Source organism: Elephantulus edwardii, unplaced genomic scaffold (genome assembly GCF_000299155.1).
Source record: "Elephantulus edwardii isolate Elephantulus edwardi_28Jun2011 unplaced genomic scaffold, EleEdw1.0 scaffold00052, whole genome shotgun sequence".
NCBI lineage: Eukaryota > Metazoa > Chordata > Mammalia > Macroscelidea > Macroscelididae > Elephantulus > Elephantulus edwardii.
The window spans coordinates 13,714,931-13,739,104 of NW_006399802.1; positions in this window are offsets into that span (position 1 = coordinate 13,714,931).

Genomic DNA, 24,174 nt, shown 5'->3' on the forward strand with positions numbered 1-24,174 from the left:
CACTTGCTCTGTGCTCCCCAAAACATTACCCTCGTCACTGCTGCATCCATCAGGAGAAAGGGAGGCCTTTTTCTTTCCTACAATAATGTCCATTTCCCAAGCCATGTACTTGCTGCAGGAGGCACTGTTTTCTGAATTAAACAAAGGTGCTGGATAGATTAGAGGAGAGCCTGGCCACTGGCGTCATTATGCCAATTTAAGATAATGGTAAAAACTAATTGCTGAAGTTTTTCAATACCATGTAAAACACAGAGGCAGCAGGAGAGATTAAGAAAGACCCAATTTTCTCTATAACAAGCAGTAGCAGGAAAAGGAGGAACAGCACAGAAGATGGTGACTTAAAGAGAGAAGGTTGATAGAAACTGAAAGAGGAGGCAGGAAGTGAAAGCAGGAGGTGGACAGGCCGGGCACCTCCGTGTGGGCACGTTCCATGCTCTCTGCACCAACACCAGACAGTAATTGCCTTCACCCTTTCCAAGATACGAGGAAGATCGGTGATGAGCTAAGGTGTGCTCCCTGTACCTGTCTCTGTAAGATTTTGGAGTAATCATCAGCTTCTCTTGCAATAAAGAATTGCCTAAATGCTCATTGCAAGTCAATATGTCTTTGCTTTGAGATCAACACGTTGGAGCAACACTCCAGTTTCCACCTATCAGGAAGGACAGCAGCATCCCCCCTGTTGCCAAATGTGTCCCCAGGAATGGATACTCACAGGCAATGGTTCTCTTGGAGGATGAGTAAAACCACTCCCCCAACTTGACCAGCCCAGACACCCATCAGATTCATTCCCTCAGGGGAAGAAACATGACAGTCACCTAGCTATGTGCAACCCTTCACAGACCCAGATGTCTTCTATTGCCACTGTTTTATTTCTCAAAGTGATATGTCACAACAAGTCCATTTTACAGATCCAGAAACTGAGTTTCTGTGAGATGAGCTTCACGTTCAAAGTCAAGACATCCCACGTTTGGTCAAGTTTTGCCACTCAGAGTGGGGGTTTTCAATTTCTGGTCCATTATGCAAGACATATTAGAGATCAGATGACTGGGTTCTAATTTAGACCCACCCTCTACCTTTGGCTACATTTGTTGAGATAGATTGCATCTCAACTTCAAGAAAACAAAAATGTTCATTACTGGACCAATCGGCAACATTGTGATAATGGAGGAAAGATTAAAACGGTCAATACTTCATCTGACTTGGATCCATAATCAACAGCCATGGTACCAGCAGTTAGGAGATCAGGAGATGAATTGAACTGGGAAAGTATGCGTTCAGAGACTTCTCCAAAGTCTAGAAAAGCAATGATGTCAGTTTGAGAACTGAGGTACGCCTGATTCAGGCCAAGGTCTTTCCAATCACTTGCTATGCAGCTGAGAGCTAGAGAGTGAATAAGGATGACAGATGAAGAATTATTGCCTTTGAGCTGTGATGTTGGAGAAGAGTACTGAAGTACTGAATATCCCAAGAACTACCCAAAGAACTAGCAGATATGTCTTGGAGAAAAGTGCTCCTCGGAGGCAAAGATGATGAAACTTCATCTCACATAATTGGAGTATGTTGCTAGGAGAGGCTATTCCTTGGAGAAGGACGTCACGCCTGGAAAAGTAGAAGGTCAGGAAAGGAGAGGAAGACCCTCATTCAACCAGATCGACTGGCATAGTAACTGCAACAGTGGGCTTGAGTGTGTCAGAAATTGCAAGGATGACACAGGATAGGACAGGTTCAGATCCATTGTTCATAGGGTCACTATGGATCATACTCGACTCCATGGCACCTAACAACCACCCCCTACGTTCATCAAGGTTTCAGGGCATGTACCTTAACCCCACCACATCATTTTCTCTGTAAATAAAAAGGAACAATTCTCTTCCCTATGATGTCACCAAGGAATAGGCAATAAAAATTATTAAAAAGCAATCACCAACAATTAAAATCAAATTCCTAATAGAAGTGTAAATAGCTGTGTTCTGCAAATTTCCATGGGAATTTAGATATAAGTGGGGGGCACAAACTGAAACCTCAAACAACAAAAAAAAAAACCTATGTGACTTTGAGGGAGTCATTAGTGAGACAGAAAGAAAAGTGGATTTTCTTGATGGTTTTATTAATAAGAAAAAGAGGAGATGCACATTGTTTGTAAAAAAAAAATAAGATTTTTCCAGGAGCATATGGCAAATTAATCATTAAGACTCTCTTATGGCTCAAATCCACTTAATATGTTCTCTGTGGTGTGTGTACAACAAACCTGCAAAATTACATTACAGTGACTATTAAATGATTCATCAGGGTCACCTCCCCAGCAGATTTAGAATCTGGTGCTTATCCATGCTTCCCCCTCGGTAAGCTTTATTACCTCAATTGAGTTTGCCAGTGGCTAATTAGAGGTGAGGGTATAAGCTAATTGCTAAAATTTTTCAGAACCATGCAAAGTATTTATTCTGAGAGGAGGGGGAAATTACAGATCCATCTTTGGCAGCAGAAGGGGATGCATTGTGATTTTAACAAATGGTGTGGCTGCCGATCCTTGGGAGTTGGGTAACAGTTTAATGTGCCGAATGATTGGCTGATTGTGTGGATCTGGGCACCACAATGTTGTTTTTGCTCCCAGTGCCAGGAATCCACGGGCTACAGCTGGACTTGTGCTCTGTGGCTTTAAATTCTCGTGGCCTGGGAATTTTCTGTCATAATGCTTGTGCATAGCAAGATGAGGAAAGCCATGGGGATGGCCAGTTGAACTAAGTCCACCAGGGATGAGCAGAGTTAGAGCAGATGTGCCCTAAAACCAAAACTCAAGTCAATTCTGACTCAAGGTGACCCCCATATGTTGCAGAGTAGAAGCGCATGCCAAAGAGTTTCCAAATATGTGACTCTTGGGGTGTAGGTCACCAAGTCTTTCCTCTAAGGAGCCTCTGATGAACATTTCAGGTAGTAGTTGAGAACACAACCCGGATGAGCCTACCACGTGGTCATCAAGTTAGCTTAGACTCAGTCGCTCCCTCGAATTTCTGAGGCTGGAAGTCTTTATGGGAAGAGACTACCCATCTTTTCCCCTCAGAGCAGCTTGTGGGTTTGAACTGATGACTCTTCAGTTACCAGCCCCAACTTTGACTCTATGCCACCACCCAGGGCTCCTTATTGTATGTTGTTATGTGCCGTTGAGTCACCTATGACTCGTAGCGACCCTATGTACAACAACCCTAAACTTTGCTCTATCCTGTGCCAATCTTACAGTCTCTGACACACCTACCCCCATATCCCTAGTCACTGAATCAATTATCTCCTCTAATGTCTTTCTCTTCTCCCAAGCATGATGTCCCTCTCCAAGGACTGGTCCCTCCTTGCAACATGTCCACAGTATGTCAGTTGAATCTTCAGAATCCTTGCTTCCAAGGAGCTGCCTGGTTTCACCCTCTGCAGTATGAACCTGTTTGTTCTCCTAGCAGTCCATGGTATATTCAACACTATTCTCCAGCCCACAGCTCAAAGGCATCAATTCTCCTTCTATCATCCCTAGTCATTGTCCAGCTCTCTGATGCATAACAAGTGATTGCAAAGACCATGGCCTATATCAGGCACACCTTAGTCTCCAGACTGATATCCTTGCTCTTCAGTACTGTGGAGAGGTCTCTGACAGCGGACTTTCCAAATGCAATACACCTTTTAATTTCCTGGCTGTTGGTGCCAAGAGTGCTCCTTAGATTAGGAAAAGTGCAATCTAGGAACAAAAGGCAAGATTCAAAGGGTACAGGAAAGTTGTTTGCTGAAAGGAGCAGGAGAAAGATCCAAGTAAGGCAATTTGAGAAATAGAAGTTGAGGCTGATAACCTCGAGAATTCAGACAACCAGTAGCTGAATCTAGACTATGGGACGTGGGAGTGAGACTGGTCTCTCCAGCAGAAGAGAAAAAAGTAAAAAAAACATGAAGAATGAAAGCTAATCTCATATACAATGGGAACAGTAGCAGCAAGAGGGCTGATGCTAAAGCCTATAGACTAAGTCAGACAAATCACTCTTGAACCTGACCCAGCCCCTCAGACACTCCGAATACAGACCCTTTCACGTGTGTGGCTATTTTGTTGGGTCCGGCAGCATCTAACACATTCTTTCCAACTTCTAGTTCCAGCTTTCCTGTTCTGAAGAGGCTGGAAATAAGAACTAGATTCCTTGGCTCACATGCAGCTTGGCCTTGCCATACAGATTAGGTTCTGTCAATTGGATTCATTCATGCCAGATCTGAGTGGAGGAAGTGAGGTGGAGACTACCTTCCTGCTCTCTTTACCACTTCTCTGGGTCGTGAGGATGTTAAACAATAGCACCTGTACCTGTGAGATACAGGAGGGACCTTACCTGGTTGATCTACTTTGAAACGCACCCTCATTATTAAGGGTACTCTTTTCCTGAGCTTATCCTGCTGTCTGAGTACTGAGCTCAGTCAGTGGCTAATACTACTTTAACACAAATACTACAAGTGATTTGCTTTAAAGAACAGAAATTTATTTTCTCATGGTACTGGAGGCTAAAAGTAAAAATCAGGATCTCAGTCATAACTATTCTTTCCTTGTCAATAATCTCAGGCATGCCTTGGTTCCTTGACTTGCAGACAATCTTCACATCTGTGTGCTATACTGAGGAACACTTGTGGCAAAGAGGTATCAACCAAAGTCAGTGGTTCAAACCCGCTAGCTGCTCTAGGGGAGAGAGATGTGACACTCAGCTCCTGTAAAAATTTACAACCTTGGCTTATTAGTCTGATAGAGACTGGTGGGGTCTCCAATATCACGTAGAGTCTCTGGACACCCTTCAAGCCTCGAATGGAATTCACACCCTTGGCTCAACTTCCTTGCAGTCAGACAACCAGCAGGCCTATAAAGTGAACGATAATACCAGAGAGGTACACATCCCTTAGAATCAGTCAATCAAAAGGGAAGCATTTGCCCAAGGATAAAGCTGAGGATACAGGAAAAGATAGGAAAGAAGGATGGATGGAAACAGTGAACACATGGATGTAGATAGTAGAATGCTGTTAATATTGGGGAGATTGCAATAAGTGTTTGAATGGAAAACCAATTTGCCCGCCCTGTAAAATTTCACTTGAACAACAATAAATTTAAAAAAGAAAGAGAAAATGTACAGCCTTAGAACTCTATGAGACAGTTCTAATTCTATCCTAAAGGTCTCTCTGAGTAGGAAATAACAGCAGTGGGTTGTGTTGGGTTTGGATATTTATACTCCTCTTTTTAGAACTCAGCTGTGGTTAGTTCGAGGACGTACACTAATGTGGCTTTACTAGCATTTTGAAATAAACCCCCTATATCCTTACTTCTCTCAAGCAAGTGACTTGTCCCTTCTCCCCTGGCTTTCCAGAAGCCTCACCTGATCCTGTATTTTTTAAACAGATCTGCTTACTTAAGAGTACTCTAGGTTTTTCTTTTTAAAATTTAGGAATACGGAAAAGAGCACAGAAAATTACAGAAAGTATCAAGCACCCAGAATGCTCCTTGAAGGCAAAGATGGCAAAGCTTCGTCTTTCATACTTTGAACGTGTAGTTTGGTGAGGCTATCCTTGGAAAGGGACACCACGTTTGGAAAGACAGAGGGTCAGTGAAGGCAAAGAAGACCTCCAATGAGAAGGATTGACATGGTGACTTCAGCAATAGGTTTGAATGTGTCAGAGATGACGAGAATGTCACAGGATAGGGCAGAGTTGAAGTTGGCTGTTCACAGGGTCACTATGAGTCGTACTTGATTTGACAGCATCTAATAACAACAGCATTCTTCATTGTTAAGATATACATCATTCCAGTCATCATATGAGCATATATAGTAATATAGTATGTATGTGTGTGTGTGTGTGTGTATACACACATATTTTTTTTTTCTTTAAGCACAATCTGATCTGATTCGTACTATACAAATTGTTTTGAACACTCTTCTTTTTCTTTAAGTGATCTTCCATAATGAAATTTTTTTAAGATAGGTAATATTTCATCTGACAGATATGCCAAGATTTGTTTAACACATTGTTTATTGCTCAGTTTGTGAGTTGCTTCTAAATTTGCACTCTCCTGAGTTAAGGAAGCTCTGGTGGCCTGGTGATAAGAAGCTGAGCTGCAATCCTGAAGGCATTATCTTTGACTTCACCAGCTGCTCCATGGAAGAAGGATGGACAATCTCCTCCCATGAGATTAACTACCTCTGGGTTGATCGTGACTCAATGACACACAACAACAAGAAGTTAGATATTGTGAGAAGCTTTCCCTAGCCCTTTATCTTATGGGGAGAGTCACTGGGAGAGAGGCCAAGTGTTCTGAGCACTTTAAGTCCCATGTCCCAGAATGTCTCAGTCTCCAGCAAAACAGGAAGTTTGGTCACTGCATCACTGGGCCAAAGACTTCCTGAAGCCTTCAGATAAATACATCCCGATCATTCAACAGACATGCACTGATTTCTACATCCAATATGTGAAAAGTGTCCCTTGCAGGTTATATTGCATTGTGGGTAATTGACCCTAACATTCTTCAGCATCAATAGTGAGATCCTATGCTGTAAATGAAATGGAATCTGCACACCAGAAGCCGCTAATTAATATGTGAAGTGCTCTAATCAGCGATCCACATTGCAGAGGTGGCTGCTTAGCATTTGAAAGACCCTGATCAGGGGTCCCCACTCCAACTCCAGAGCCCATTACAAGCATCCTGGCAAGTGCTTGCTTTAAATATCTGAAACTGCGTAGAGAGTTTCTTAATTAGCATTCGAGATATTGGAAATAAGATTCCATTGGGGAAATAAGAGCTATTCCAAAAACATTCTGCAGTTGCACTAACAAAGTATTTTGAAATATCTAGTATAAAACCCAGCCGCCTGGCATCTTTGGAGTAATGCTGTAGACTGAAAACTCCGTTTGATCCCACCTCCTCAGAGGAATGTTGTTGTTGTTGTTATGTACCATCAAGTCAGAACTGACCCATGGCTGAGGCTCCAGTAGATTTTCAGAGGCTGTAACTTGTATGATTTACTGAGAGATGCAAGAGATTGCCCCTCTTTTTTCTGCAGAGCAGCTAGTAGATTTGAGACATGTGCCTTCAGGTTGTGCTTATGAAGTGAGACTTTTTTGTTGTGATCAGAATTATTGAAGCAATGAAGGGAATTGCCAAGACTTAGTACTAAATGGTTGGTGGTTTTGCAATGTCCAGGATGGTCCAGCACTCAAATGCCAAAGATGCCAGAGAAGTTTAGCTGATGATCAGAACACTGTGGAATTTTTTTATTCAAAATTAAAATACCGGGAAATTGGCAATCTGGAATTCACATTGACATGAAATTCCTGTGTAATCTATAGCAGGTTGACTTGTGCCCTGAGGTTGTATCCTTGTGACCTCAATTATCCTTTATGTGAGTTAGTTCTCATTGTAGGTTTTCCTTAGATGATCTGGGTTCATTCACTCACTCATTCACTGGAAATATACATACCAATCAACAACCCCTTGATGTTGAGTCCATTTCTATTCATAACAACTCTCCATTAGTTTCCAAGGCTGAAAATCTTTGCCAGGGGAGATTTACATTCCTGCTGAGTGAGTGGTGGATTTGAACTGCTGACCTTTCAGTTAGAAGCCTAGTATATTATGAATTATCCCAGTAAGGCAATAGATAGATATTTGTCAGCTTTATTTTCAGGGATTCAGTATGGATATGTGATAGGAACCAGAGACACTTCCTCCTAAAAGGAGTTTTATCAAGTCGAGTAAGACTCATAGTGACCCTATGAATAAAGATCTGAATTCACCATGTCAATCCACCTGATTGAGGGTCTTCCTCTCCCTCGCTGACCCTCCACTCTTCCAAACATCATGTCCCTCCCGAAAGAACAGCATCTCCTAGCAAAATGTCCAAAGCATATGTGGTGAAACCTGATCATTCTTGCCTCCAATGAGCACTCCAAATGCACCATCTCCAAGATATATCTGTTCATTCTCTTGGCCATCCATGGGATTTTCAGTGCTCTTCTCCAACATCACATCTCAAAGGTGTCAATTCTTTTTCTGTCATCCTTATTTGTTGGCCAGGTCTCAGGTGCATGGCTAGCAATTGGAAAGACCATGGTTTGAATGAGACACACCTTAGTCCTCAAACTGACATCACTACTCCTCAATAATTTGGAGCGGTCACTACTTGCACATTTTCCCAGTGCAATGTGTCTCCTTATTTTCTGACTGCTCATACCAAGGGTGTTAAGGGAAGCCTCTTGTGTAGGCAAACAGGATCTGGTGGGCAGACCTTTGTATTTAAAAGTCAATCTGATCCTTCCTGTGAGTGATCCTTTAGCTTGGTGTAGTTGAATCCTGGTGAGTATTTGTCATTTACTTGAAAACTGGGGTTAAACTGTTTGAGTGTTTCTAACTGTGTTAGCAATCAGTACCTGATGGGTGGGAAAATGAGCTTTAGATACATATAATAGGGACACAGACATTTAATGAATAATAAAAATGGATGCATAATTATAAGGTCTGATCATTATTAAAAAGGAAAGTCCAAGAGATAAATGAAATCGTGTTATCATTTTTATATTTGTGCTGGGATGAAAATCTTAAATTTGGATATTTCTTTTTTTTCTATTTCTTCAAAGATTGATCAGAAAGAGGAGCTCATCTGACTCTGAAAAAGGCAAAACAATTAGGAATATGCCTATTTATCCAAAAGTGCAAGAACACAGCTGTGATCCACTCGATATTGTTTATTTCAGGGCTAAGAACCATGGCCATATCTATGTGGCCGTGATCTCCTACTACCCTTTATTTCATCGGGAAAAGCTTGAGGCTCATCACTCTCCTTCCTGGCATTACTTACAGGATCAGTCTTTGCTATAAAAGGTAGCTGAGATGTGCCTTTCCCCTTATGAGTGAAAAAGTAAACTGCTTTAGATGTATTTACTATACGTTAAAATGATGTCTTCAAATTAGGGATATCACATGGTTAAATATTTACCAAACAGATATGTTATAAGTAGAATCATAAAATTTTGTTGCATTTTATTTATTCTAAATTGAAGATTCTCTACTGTAATTATCCAGGTAAAGCCAGTTGTTCTTGGAAATCTTCCTTGATTCCCCTGGGGCAAAATTATTAATAGTTACTCTGCACTCCTACCAGACTACCATTAGAACTCACTTCTTCATTGTATCCTAAACATACTGAGGTCTTTGAAATTATTTTCCTGACTCTTTCTCAATTGAAGCTTTTGCAGACAGCAAATTGATCTTATTCATCTGTGTGAATAATATCTGTACTTAGTAGAGGATCAAATATATAGTTTTTAAATTCAGTATTTTTGAGTTTGAACGAGTGAAAAAACTGCATTGTATAATTTAAATGTCACTAAAAGTGTAACCTTTGGCCTTCAGCTTGGGCCCTGAGTAAGGTGACAAACATGCAAAAATATAAATTGGAATAGCATTCAAAAGAGAACTAACTACCAGTGCCAAGGTTTTGAGGAGAGGAAAAATATATACATGATAACAACAGACTGACATGAAAAGAACTTTAATTTTTACATATAAACCCCTTTCCCAGCACCCTGATCTAGGTACTAAGGTGCTCCTGATCCAGGCCTTGGTCTTTGCAATTACTTGAGATGCATTAGAGAGCTGGGCAATGACTAAGGATAACAGAAGAAGAATCAATGCTTTTCAGCTGTGGCACTGGAGAAGAGTATTGAAGAGAACTAACAGGTTCATCCTGGAAAGAGTGAAACTAGGCTGCTCCTTGGAGGCAATGATTCTGAAGTTTCGTTTGACATACTTCGGGCATGTTGCAAGGAAGGACCAGTCCTTGAAAACAGAAATCATTCTTCAAAAAGGGCAAAGTGACAGCACAAGAGAGGAAGACCCTGGATGAGATGGAATGACTCAGTAACTGGGGTAATGGAGGAAGGTTTGTCAAAGAAAATAAATTTGGCTCACGATAGAGCAGGGTTCAGAGCTATTGTTCATAGGGTCTCTATGAGTCACAAGCAACTCATTGGGACATACAAACAACATCCACCTGCCACCCTAGCACTATTTTTCCCCCTGAAAGAATCTTTTGTGCCTTCCAGTTTACTGAAATCCTCACTTTCAATTTCCTTATCTCTAAATGAAGTTAAGATTAGTAGTGCCTGTCTCATAAGGACCTAGAGGTTGGATGACATCTTTTGCATTTAATTTAAATTTATTAGATTGTGATTGCTTAAACTGCATCATTTCCCATTGTTGAAAATCTTGACTGCTGACTTTACAGAGAGCAAAGGCACACAGATGCAACGTGTAGTATCTATTAAAAAACCCTGTGTTCTACGTGGTGTATCAGTTGAGACCAGAATAAATTTTCCCTATTTGTAATTAAAAAAAGAAAAGTATAGAAAGAAGGCCAATAAGGTTAATGAAAGATGGTGGAGAGAAGGTCAAAGTTGAAAGGTACAGGCCAAATGATGCTTAGGCAAGGGTATGAAATAAAACAATATACTACAAACAACTGGCACAGGAGGAGTTTGCCCCAGTGGAGAATCCGGTGGATTCGAACCACTCAACCTCGGGATTGCAGTGCAGCTTCTTGCCACTAGGCCACCAGAGCACTATGTGCTAGATATTGTATATATTTCATATTCATTCACAGAACCACACATTCTATTCTTTCTAGAAGCCTGTAAGGAGAAATGCTGCACCTTCACCTAAAGAATCTAGAAATGCTAAAAATTAAAATAAATGGTGGTACTTGCAAATTCTGGACTTTGAAGGATGTGACAGGGAGTGGAACATGCAGACTTTTGAGGCAGATATGTTTGAGCACCCTAGGAAAAGGGAGGCATGTCTACAAACTGTCGGTGAAGTTGCTCAGAGCCGAAGAAACCAAGTAGGAACAAACAAAAGGCAGAGAGCCTCAAGGCCCCTCTCCTTGTCAGCCATGGAAGCTCTTGACTGTTACTAAACAAGAGAATAGTATGGTGAGAGCCGAACGTGGAGGTAGATGTGGTGTGCAAGTTGAACTGGAACGGATGATGGGAGAGGCCAGGGCTGAGGGAACTAGACGGAAGGCTGATGGAATAATCTAACGAATGATTATGATACAGTTCTCCCCAGGCAGAGGCTGGGTGGGAGGTGGGAGAGAATACATTGTGAGAAGAAAAAAAGAACATCGTTTTTCAAAAAATGCACTAAAGACCGAAAAAAACAAAATTAAGCACTCAAAATAAATAGTTCTCTCTTGGAATTGAGACAACAATGGATGCACAATGTTTTCACTGAAACCTGTATTTGTTAGATGGTAAGAGCAGCGGCTGGCCTGTAGCAAATTGCACCTTATCTCTAGATTCAGGCCATTTCACTCCTCTGTCCAAAGTCTGAATAACAAGTATTCGATTCTCCCAAAGAAAACAATGTCATTGAATGAGGTGGAAATATCAGAAATAATAGTTTGATTTCTAGGAGCCAACTTTCATACTCTATACCAGAATTCATGTATTTCTTTTTCAGTTGACCCACCACCCCAGCTACCTGACCTTAGAAAGCCATTTCCTCCTCTTTTCTGTCCAATTTTAAAAATTGAAGTGCTTTTGGAATTGGGAGACAAACTGAGGAATGAGGCTTGTCGCAAAGAAAGGATAATTGATTTGTTCAAAAAAACCAGAGTTCTCCCGATAAGACTGAATGAAAACTGCTGGAAGCAAGCCCCATGAAGGCTATGGATTATGCAGTGACGAGAAAGGGAACTAATTTATTGGTACCTCTTACCCATCCAGTACAGAGTGGGGTGCTGTGGATTTAACAATGAATGAGACAATACTTTCCCTCAGGGTACTCACAGACCCAGAGAATAATTCTGGTACCATGTAGTGGAGGCAAAAATACGGAGAGAAGAGGTTTGCAGAGGCAGGAGAGCTTCCCAGAGACCTGGGGAAATAGGCAATGTTGAGCAATAGTGTCTCTCAGACTACAGGAACCAATACCTGCTGACAGGAACCTCTTCCCGGAAGTTCTGACTCAGAGGTCTGGGAAGCCACCCTGGAAAAGTGTCAGGCAATCTTACCATCAGTTAGGTTTGAGAGGAACAGGGATAGACATAAGGGACAGGAATGTAGGAACTCAGCAGAGAAAACACTGCAAAACAGAGATGAGAGAAAGTGGACATGGAGACCAAAAACCAAAGGTTATCTTACTATCCTGGTAGACCTGGTGCTTCTTGAAGAGGCTAGAAGGTAAACAGTGAATAACCTTGTGAACTGTGGTTAAGGAGGCAGCACTTTGTTCCAGACCCAGCCAACTGCCAAGGGACCATTTTGAGCTTTGTTCGCAGTTATTTGAAAGTCTTCAGGCTGTAGTGTCTATAAGTCATAGGAAATAGAGCAGGTGGGAAGCTGAGGCATTAGTTCAAATGAGGAAAAGAAAAAAATAGTGGGTTTGACTAGGATAGTGACACTAGAAGTGGAGAGAAATGGATTAACCATTTTACATTTCAAAATAATCCGGAGTGTTATTTATGCCCATTTTACAACTAGAGGGGAGAGGGAATGAGACCTTCTACAGGGAACTGCATGTATGGTTATCTCTGTAAGAAAAGTGTCTCTCATTTGCTCCTTTCACTAAAATATTGTTGTTCCAGATGTTGTTCCAAAGCTAACCATCCAAATTAAGATATACTAGGAAGAAGGTTTGGCCATGCACTTCCAAAATATAACAGACCTTTGGAAACCCCGTGTACAATAGAGCACACGTAGCGTAGAATAAAAGATACAGCAACCGAGGCTGAGCCCTCAAATTTGGAAACACAAAGGAGGAGGAACAGTTGTAATGAGACGGATTGATATAATAACTAGGGCAATGGAGGTAGGTGTGTCAGAGTCAGTCAGGACAGGGCAGGCTTCAGAGCTGTTGTCCATGGGGTCACTATGGTGACATGATGGCACATAACAATAAAAACATAAAGGTATATAAAGATTCATCCAAAATAATAAGAAATGGCAAAGCCAAATAAGTGGCAGACTCAATGAGTGGGGGGAACTAAATATCATAAGAATCACTGTGCAAGGGGGCTCTGGTGGCCTAGTGGCAAGAAGCTGCACTGCAATCCCAGAGGCACATGGTTTGAATCCATCAGATGCTTTCCTGGAGAAGGAAGGGCAATCTCCTCCTGTACCAATTGGATCTAATTTGACGGTACACACACAAAAAATAATTTAAAAAATTTTTTAAAAACCAAAACTAAAAACCAAGAATTACTGTGCAATGCATCCAAAAGCTGCTGTGACTGAGAAAGGTTACTTCTTATCAACTAAAAAAACACCAAACACCACTAACTCAAACTCCATGACTTCAAATCATAACCAAGGAACAGCTAACCCTCTGTTGGGTTTCTGAGGCTGTAAATGGCATAAGAAGAAAGCAGCTTCCATTCTCCTATGAAGCTGCTGGTGGATCTGAACCACCAGAGAGGCACAACCTTTGGGTTAGCAGCACAGCTAACTCTGTAGACTAGGCCCCCAGAGTTCTGTTTGGTTTCTCTCAACAACTCGACACATTTCTGTCAAGTCAAACCAACCAACTTCACAGGTGACTCTCCAGCAGGTTTTCAGGAGCTTGGGATGGAAGGAGCTTGCCAACCTTTCTCTCTTCCCACTACAAAGACCATATTTGAATCTAAAGCTGGTGGGTGTAAGTAATGCAGGTATTTTTTAATGTAAGGTAAGAACAGTAGAAGAAGACAAGTTGTCATTTGAAAAAGAAAGAAAGAAAAATACAGTCTGGAGATAGCCAAATCTCCTCCATTCTGATAAAAAAAGAATCCTAGGCTTTTAACCAATCAATCCTTGAGGCAAGTAAAAGAGGAAGTGGTCCGAGAGCTCACTGTGCACAGATTCAAGAAGTGAAAGTGAAAGAGGATGGCTTGAGTAATGCAGTACCTTGCAACTGGCCAAGTGGTGAGTCATAAATAGGTCCCCAAAGTGCCATAAGACAGTTAACATCTTACTCTTTGGGGCTGTAAAAGATCCTGGTCTCCTCTGACCATAAGCAGACAGCATTCCAAGAGGACTAGGATTGGTATGTGTACCCCACAACTTCTGGGGACAGGTAGAGAATGACAACTACCCACCACTAATGGTTCTACCCTAATATTCTCTAAAAAGTCAAGGAGTTACCCTTCCCCTGCACAGTCAAGCTGGTGGTTAAATATGAAGTCCAAGCCACTCATTACAGACAGGTGGCCTATGGAGCTTTGAGAAGAGTTGGCGTTCTCAGTTTCCAAAATCACGGGGCACAGCCCAAGGTGCTACCTCTCTATTTTCACAGAGGAGACAGGAAGGCCAGGCTCTTATATATTTGAGATTTCTGCCCATCTGTAACTAATATTTGCCTAAGGGGGTGTCCAAGCCACTTACAGATAATTGCACTAATAATGTCAGAATTCCAAAAAGAAAGAGAGAGAATTCTGCAAACTATTATTTTACAAGTCTCAAGAATGAAAAGAATTAAATTCTATTACAATCAAAAAACATTTGCATTTTCACACAAAATTTCCTATTTTCAATGTACAAAAGGATGGGCTGTTACAATCCTTAAATATCATTTTACCCATTGAGAGTTTTGGAATAGTTGTAAAACAATGATCTAAATGGGTTTTTATGCCCTCCTCAAGCAGAGTGTCCTATTAATGGTGAATATCCAAACTTTGAAGCAAACTTTACTAAAAGTTTTCAGTCAGAACTGAGTAACTATTTCAAGCATCAAATACAAGATGCAAAAAAAGTCTGTTCCCCTAAGCAAACTCATTTTCTTATTATAAACACTGAGAGTTTTCTAGTAGTATGCTGTATCTTTCTTGATTTTTTATTTTCCTTGTAACTGTGTGATATGAAGAAGATATTACTTCCCCCTCCCTAACATATAACATATACATATGTATCTCCAGACCCTCTTTGGTTTACCCACAAAAAATGTTAACGATTTTTATATAAGCTCTGGAATAGCAGTAGATCCCTCATACATGCAAATGGTTCTATATATAGTTTAGGCAATGGTTCTTTCATTCATTTGAGCTAGGTGTGAAAGCTTTGATGAACATTATCTTATAAGCTAATTTACAGCCTACATATTTTTCGTTTTAATTGTTTCTGGTCAAACATTCATATAAGTGGTATAGCACTGGTCTGTCCATTTGCTGTGTTTGCTGTGATGCCAAACACTGTGACACTGATGTGTCAAATGTGATAATGGTTACCCATGGTGGACAGTGTTTGATGGAGCTCCCCGATTAAAATTAGCTTAGAAGCAGGGATGGCATCCATTTCTGAAATAGCTTGCCTCAGGAAACTCTGCAAACTTGGAGAAACTATGAAAGTTATACAAGTGTTCAGGTCATTCATTCATAGGGTCGCTATGAGTCATCTACGACTTAAGAGCATTTAACAACAACAACACATAATTTTAAGTTTGCATGCTCTATCAAGAACTCAAGAAGATGTCCATTAAGTATATGTCCAAGACAGTTCCCTAAGGAATTTGATCCTCAATTATGAGTCTCAAAGATTGCACTTGAACCCTAGCCCTGGAATGAGAGTTCATTGCTACTTCATTCCACAGAATCTTCCTTCGCAAGGGAGGACATAGAACCTCTTGGACTATTCCAGTTGCCAACTCAAATATCCTATTTAGTCATTTGATCACTTCAAGAAAACAGAAACAATTTAATCTAATTTTTACATGTTGTTGTTATGAACCACTGAGTTGGAACCGACTCATACCTGACCCTCCAGCGGGTTTTCAGAGGTAGTTAATTGCATGGGAGGAGACTGTCCATCCTTCACCTGCAGAGCAGCTGGTGGTCTTCAGGATTGCAGCACAGTTTCTTGCTACTAGGCCACCAGAGCTCCCTATTTTTGCATATTCTTTAATTAATTTCACCACTGCCATTATTATTGCATCCCTTAAAGTATTTTTGTTAACTCTTTCCACTTGTTTGTAAAGTTTTATATTTTATTCTCTTGCCCCCACTTCTACCCCACTGTGGAATGGGAAAATCAAGGAAGTGAAGGTGCTCAGACGATTCTCAGTGGTGGTCAAGGTCAGAGAAATACGTGGCGCTGTTTGTGGCCAGTCTTAACGCTCAGATGGCCTCTGGAAGTTTCTCCTCTACCGTTAATGATTGTATTTCTTTCACACATATAATTTCTAGTTGTGTAGATGATACATTCTTTATTTTTTTAAATAATTTTCATGAACATTTACAGAGAATTTGGATTTCCATTCATTCATTGCTGCACTTCTCTACCCGCCCAGCCCTCTCCTCCCCCGCCCCCCAGTTCACTCCTCTCTTTCAAAAGTAAAAGAAAGACTCCCTCCCTGGTACACAATCCCCCCCGCACCCCTCCCACCTTCCCAAATACATTCCATTATGCAACCTTAATTGTGGACTCTTGTGATAACCATAATACCCTAGCTGTTGGCCTTCTAGGACAGCCTTGCTGTGTAGGTGTTGGGCGAGTGACTGAACATTTCATCCGAACTCATCACAACTCAGTGTGTGTCAGAGCAGAACTGTGCTTTCAAGTTCCAGGGGCTGATTGTTCAGAACAACGTTGCCAGGCTTTCGTTCTGAGCAACCCCTCGAGCAGACTTGAATCTCCAGCTTTTTAGTTAGCAACTTAACGCACACCAGCCATTCGCACCATCCAGAGCCTCCAGTCCACATATTAATAGGTACAACGTGCAGGTGAAGATACTGAGGCTTGCCCTGACTAACGAACGTGCCCAAGGGCACATCTCTAGTGAGGATGTGAGGGTGTCAAGAGTTGTGGTACAACCTGTGGGCTTTCATACTCTGCCAGTGCTTCCCAAATCCTAACACGCTTATGACTCATCTGATCATCTTAAGATGATTCTGATGCAGCAGGTCTGAGCTGGAGCATGAGACTCTGCATTTCAACAGGCTTCTAGGGTATGGTGCTCTGGTGGCCTCACCTGTAAAAAGTTGCCCTGCTAACCCAAGGTGGTGTCAATTCTGATGGTACAAATCCACCAGGGGCTCCATGCGAGAAGGATGGGCAAGCTCTTCTCATGTGATTCACAGCCTCAGAATCCGAATGGATGGCGAGCTCTGAGTTCGTTCTGACTTGACAGCAATGTGGGGGAGAGGTGAGGCAGATGCTGCTGTCTGCAGGCCTCACTGGAGTTAGAAAGCGCATGTGGTCCTACGCGGGCCCCCCTCTGGGTACTCTGGCATCAAGAAGGCAGTCCAGATAGAGCTGTTAAGGTTATCATTTACAGCTGATTTCTCCCCTTTCTCTGCCTGGCTTTTGATCAGGGTTCCAATGGATGGCTAGCTGGAGCTAATTACAATCCCAACTAATTCACTGTGTCAGTTGTTATTCATTAACAAATTATGTTCCTGACAAACTGCTCTAGTGTGGTACCCTCAGCACTGTAATTAAAATCTTAGAAAGTTGCATGTGGGCCTAATTGATTTCCTTAATGTATTATTCAGACTAAACATTCCATTATTTGCTGTCGTGATGTTTATGAAGGGGCAGAACCGTTGCTGCCACCCAGGCAGTAGACAGACGGAGTCGCAGGGCTGATGGGGAGTGTCCCTGCGGCTCTGTCCGGCTGTCTTCAGCCGCAGCATTGCAGATCACTCCAGTGACAACGGTTATTCCTGGCCACACAGAGAGGAGCAGAGGATCCTTTGAGTGTGCCTATAATGTTTATTTCTTCCTTGGATTTACAAACTCAGAAATTTTATAGCAACTTGTTAGTGTTCAGAAAATCAAACTCAGTGACATGGAGTTGGGTCCTACCCTCCATTGAGTACATAAGGCTGGAAATTCTAAGAGGAGACTGCAGTCTTCTCCGGAGGAGCCCCTGGAAGAGTCAAACCTCTGGATTGGCAGTACCACTCACTAGGGACAATCGAGCTCCCTCCTTAGGGCATGTTGTTGTTAGGAGCCATTGAGTCAGGAACTGACTCATAACCCACCCTCCAGCAAGTGTGTGGAGGCTGTAAATCACACAGGAGGGAACTGCCCGTCTTACTCCCACGGAGCAGCCAGTGGATTCGAACTGCCTGCCTTTAGGTTGGCAGTGCAATTCTTTCACCAACGAGGCCACCAGTGACATGGAGAACTCGAGAGTCCCCTTCCAAGGCTTTTATGACCTCGTGTCCTATGTTGCTGTCCTCCTGTGATGATGAGTCAACTCTGACTCATAAAGACCCAGGGATGCCCATCTTTGTCCTGAGGTGTCATTCTTGCATTTGAATCACCAGCGAGGCACTGCCTTTGGGTTAACAGCACAATTATCCACAGTCTGTGCCACCAGGGCTCCCTGCCATGCCTATAAGCACTCCTTTTTACCACTGCACAGTGGGAAATAGAGTTGGAAACTCTAATGTCTACTTTTTACCCAAAGTTCTATGTGATGCAAACAAGTCAACGTGCTCTGGGCAAATGTAGAATGCTCCTGACAGCCAAGATCTCTACAGCAGTCCATTGACTTACACAGCAAATATTCATTCCGCTAGTGTCTACCCTCAATCAAATACAAAAAGCACAATCTTTACAGAGGCAAACACTAATGAATTATACGCCAGACACTGTTCTAAAAGCATTGAACATATTGACTCATTTAATTCTGGCTTAGTTGCTCTGAAGTGGGTACTCACTGTCTCTATTTTACCAATTAGGAAAAGAAGGCGACAGAGAAGGCAAGGGACTTGCCTAGAGTCACACAGCCAGGAAGGATTCAGGTCCAGTCTGGCTCCAACTCTTTGATTTACTCTTGTGCTATATTGCCCCTCTTAAGTATAATAATTATAGCTAATGAGAACTTAATGAGCACTTAATATTTCCTCCTGAGAGCTTTTTTTTATTTATAAAATTCAAATATATTATTTTTCAGACCAGATTCTTCTAATTTCCCTCACCTCTCCACTCCTGAGAGCCTTTATACTCTCACCAAAAAACAAAACAAAACAAAACAAAAAAACAAACCCTAATGAGGTAAGAACCATTGTCCACACTTCATAATTGAGAAAATAGAGGCACGGAGAAATTGATTAATTCCCCCAGGCCTCGTGGCTTACAAATGGCAGAGGGAGGATTTGAGCTCCAGGCCCAGAGCCTGTCTTCCTAAATTCCCTGAGATTTATTTCTTAAACAAGGCGTTTGAAATGTCATATAGGGGTTGTAAGCTAGTAACTCCCAGCCAATTCAAAGAATTAAACTCTAGGTAGATTTGTAGGAGATGATACTAAACTCAGGTAGAAAGCACAGAGCAGAGATTTGAGTGGGATGTGAGGTCAGATCCTTCTGTGCCCATGGTTGCCCTTGACCCATGGATTGTCATGTCTCTTGCAGCTTGTTGGTTTTTTAGGACCCTACTTCCTCTATTCTCTGTGCTGCTCACCTCCACTCGACATCCAGCACAAGAGGGACAGGCCACACATGTCCAAGGAAAAGCTGAACAGTTCATTATCGATTGCATTAAATGCTGCAGAGTACACACAGAATACACTAAAATGTACTAACTGTCAGAACTCTACATTCATATTTTTTATGAGGGCATATATGAAAAAGTACAAATTATGCAGGATCTAGATTTGTCGTATTTCACTGATTCTGGATGCGGAATGTCAATTGTGAGGTTATTTTGGGATAATTATATTTGCTGGGACAGAAGACCAATTTTTTAACAGGTTATTTCTCACACTGCCCAGGCATGTTAAATAAGCCATTATCCATTGATTGCCCTAAACACAACTGTTTCATTAGTGTTTTCAAGCCTTTTTTCCTTGGTTCTGGTACCACTACTTGACCTGACCCAACACCACTGCCTTCTGAGTCACCCCTCGTGCCCTTGGAGCACAAGCTGTACTATTTCTGCCTCTTTTAGACAGTTCCCTTTGAGAACACCCTCATCCAGTCTTCAGATCAATTTACTTCTAGATTTCTGACATTTCTGCCCCCAGCATCACAAAATCCTTACCTTCTGGTTGCTGGAGATATTCCAACTCCGTTCCAGCACTATCCTCAGTTAAGTACATTTTCCTCCCAACTAAACTCACTCTGTATATACTTTAATTGAAATGCACCATTGATAGAACAAATTGGGTTTTCATTCACTACCATTACCGATAATCGTTAACTTTTTAAAATGCATGTGTCTGTGTTCTTTTCAATATCAGCAGCCAATGCTGAAGTATTGTATCATAATCCAAAGGAAAAAAAGGAGCTCTGGAAGTATAATCTGTCAGGAATTGCACAGCTAATTCAAAGACCTCACTTTTCCACAAGTTCGAATCCATCAGCTGCTCTGCATGATTAAGAAGGGCCATGTCTTCCTGTGTGGTTTACAGCCTCAGAAACCCAGTAGAAGATCAGCTATGAGTTGGTTATAACTCGACAGCAATGGGCTTGAGCTGAGGCTAAGAAGAAAAAAAAACACCAACCAACCAACTAGGTTTAAGTTCAAAGAACTGTATAGATATAGTCATACTTGCAAAATTCCATTTTCAATTCTCACACAGGCTCTTGGCACAATGATTGGTTAGGTAAGAAAATTGCTGTTGGGACTAAGAAACAGGTCGTTTATAGTTTATAATTGAAGGGTAGTGCTACATTTTGGTAAGAAATTCCTAAAAACACTTGACACATCCAGGAAACCTGATCACATATTACAGATTTCCCTTTTTCCCTTCCACACAAGTCCAAGTGTGTAAATGGATACAATGTAATCATCAGGAAAGCTTTATTCTTTCTAATTTATTTGATACAAAAGAAAACATCTGGTTTAGGGTATAGGGAAGGAGGATGCTGGTGCCTAGTGAAGACAGGGTTTGTTTTTCCTTTGCTAAAACTACCACTGGAAAGTTGTTGGCAAGATTCCAGTTTAAGAGGCTGAGGCAGAGCCCCAAATCTCTGGAACAGATTCCTTTTGTTTCTGGAAGGCTACCAGATTTGGTCTGGTGTAGTTACATAAATAAAAAGTAAGAACCCACCCACTGTCCTTGGCAATAGCAGTGAAGTCACCACAAATTGAAATGCTGATGCTGCAAATGAAGATGCCAAGTATTCTGCACAGCATTGTAAATTTAGTCTTTTCAGCCAGGGCCATGCATTTGAAGGGTGAAACAACTGTTGTGCCAAATGTAAATATAGAATGGAATCACTGGTACAACAACTCAACACAATGCCATCAAATGGAAACCAACACAAAGCTAAAACTTCCAGTGAGTTTGTGAGGCTGCAAGTCTTTCTCCCTCAGAGTCACAGCGTGGTGGATTCAAACTGCCAGAGAAGTGCAGTCTTGGGGTGACCAACACAAAGCCCTACGGACTGTGCACCAGAGGTCCTACTGGTCTACAGACATTACTAAAAGATTAAATAGCACTGAGTTTATGAAATGTATTTTTAAACTATTTGAATGTGTTCAACTTTTTTAATACACAGTTAAAAAAAATTTGCTTTGTATCACACACTGAAAAGTCGCTGCTGCTGTGTTGTTCTGTTTCGTAGCAACCCTCTGTCATCCTTCAGGTTTCTGAGGCCGTAAATCTCAGTGGGAGGAGACAGCCCATCTTCCTCCTGAGCAGTTAGACAAAACAAAATGTTTTCTAGAAAAATCCACTAAACATATATGATAAATATGTACAATGGACAAAGGTTTCACAAAGAAATATTCATTCGCATTACATGTAATGTTTTCTGATATTTCTATTCTATTTCATTTTTTTACATTTTATTTTATTTTAATTAAAGTTTACAGAGATTTTGGATTTCGATTCATTCATTGTTGCACTTTTCTCCCTGCCCAGCCCTCCCCTCCCCACCCCTGAGTTCACTCCTCTCTTTGAAAAGTAAAAGAAAAATGCTTTCTTTGGTATACAATCCCCACACAGCCCTCCCACTGCCCCAAGTACACTCCACTATGCAACCTTAGTTTTGGACTCTTGTGATAACCATAATACCCTATCATATATAGCTTTTAAATTATTCTTGCCCTCATCCATTTCAATGCAGTACACATAATTTATGCAGTTTTTCTCAGTCTTACCCCAACCCTGATGTCAGTCCCATTTTACAAAAGTGGCACCATGCAGTATGTGTCCTTTTGTGACTGAGATATTTCACTCAGCATAATGTTCTCCAGAGTCACCCATTTTGTATAATATTTCAAGAGTTCCTTGTTTTACAATGCAGCATATTATTCCATTGTGTGAATATACCAGAGCTTCTCTATCCATTCATTTGTTGATGGGCGCTTAGGTTGTTTCCAACTCCTTGCTATTATGAACAAAGCCACGATAAACATGGTGTGCATATATCTGCTTGGATGTTGGTTATGGTCTCTTTGGGGTATATTTCCAGCAGTGGAATTGCTGGGTCAAATGGTATCCCTATTTGCAACTTTTTGAGAAAGCGCCACACCGCTTTCCACAGTGGGTGCACCGTTTTACTCTTCCACCAACAGTGAATAAGGGTTCCAGTCTCTCCACAACCTCGCCAGCATTTGTTGTTTGCTGTTCTGTTAAATTCTGCTATTCTGACTGGGGTGAGATGATATCTCTATTTAATTTTTTTTTTTTTTTAAGATTGACTGTGTGCCACTCTGATGAGCTCTTGGAGCTCTATAGCAAAAGGATGACACTCAAACTGTGATTGCTAAAATCTTTGTGTGGCCATCGGTGTGGGATAAATACCCCCGTTTGACGGTAACAGAGTCCTGCCCCTGCAGTCTTGACTGTTGTTCATTGTCTTCAGTGAATAGAAGCTCATAGAAGGTACTCATTGGAGTATCCAAAAGGCCAGGCAGACATTGTGACTTCATCAAGCTTCCAGAATAGACAGCTTGAGTTGTTTAGAGCTTGCTTGCTTGCTTGCTTGCTAGTTAACATGTATTTGGCAAATGTCTGTCTGTGAGGTAGACTCTGACCAGAGACTTGCTTTTATTATAACCTTGTACTGAGAATATGCACTCAGTAACTCACTATAGTCGGGTCCGAATTGACTAATAACTGACCCGTCAGAGGATTTTCAGATGCCATAAATAGCACAGGAGGAGATAGCCCATCTTTCTCATGCAGAGCATCTGGTGGATCTAAACTCCCACCTTCACTTTGGCAGCACAACTCTTTACCACTAAGCCACCAGAGATTTTCCTTTGAGGTTGTGGGGGACCAGCAAATTCTCAAAGTCTCATCAACTCAGACTTCTTTTTTTCTATTTCTTTTTTTATTGAGATTTTAATAAAAGTTTATAAAGAACTTGGGTTTCCAATCGTTCACTGTTGCACATTTTCCTCCCTTCCTCTCCTCCCCCAGATCACGTTTTTTTTCATGAAAAAAGTTCTTTCATTGTTATACAGTCCCCCGTCCCCACCCCAGACCACTTGACTATGCAGCTCTTATTCTGGACCCTTGTCATGCCAATAATACCTACCCACATATTCCTTTTATACTTTTCTCTCCCTCATCTGTTTCAATGTCATGTACATTATTCCCTCTTTTCTTAGTTTCCCCCCTAGTCCTCGTGTCAGTCCTGTTTTATAACAGTGGCATTACGCTGTATTTGTCTTTTTGTGACTTACATATTTCACTCAGCATAATTTCCTCCAGGGTCACCCATTTTGAATAATATTTCATGAGTTTCCTTGTTTTTAAATGCAGCATAGTATTTCACTATGTGAATATACCAGAGCTTCTCTATCCATTTATTTGTTGATGGGCACTTAGGTTGTTTCCAACTCCTTGCTACTGTGAACAAAGCTGCAATAAACATGGGTGTGCATATATCTGCTTTGGTGGCAGTTCTGGTTTCTTTAGGGTATATTCCCAGCAGTGGAATTGCTGGATCAAATGGTATTTTTATTTCCAACTTTTTGAGAAAGCACCATACTGCCTTCCATAGAGGCTGCACCATTTTACACTCCCATCAACAGTGAATAAGGGTTCCGTTTCTCCACAACCTTGTCAGCATTTGTTGTTTAAGACTCACACTTCTTTTGGTGGCTAACTGTTATGCATTTAAATATGTTTCTCCCTCAAAATCATGTTGATTTGCAAGCAACAAATGCCGGCGAGGTTGTGGAGAAACTGGAACACTTATTCACTGTTGGTGGGAGTGTAAAATGGTGCAACCCCTGTGGAAAGCGGT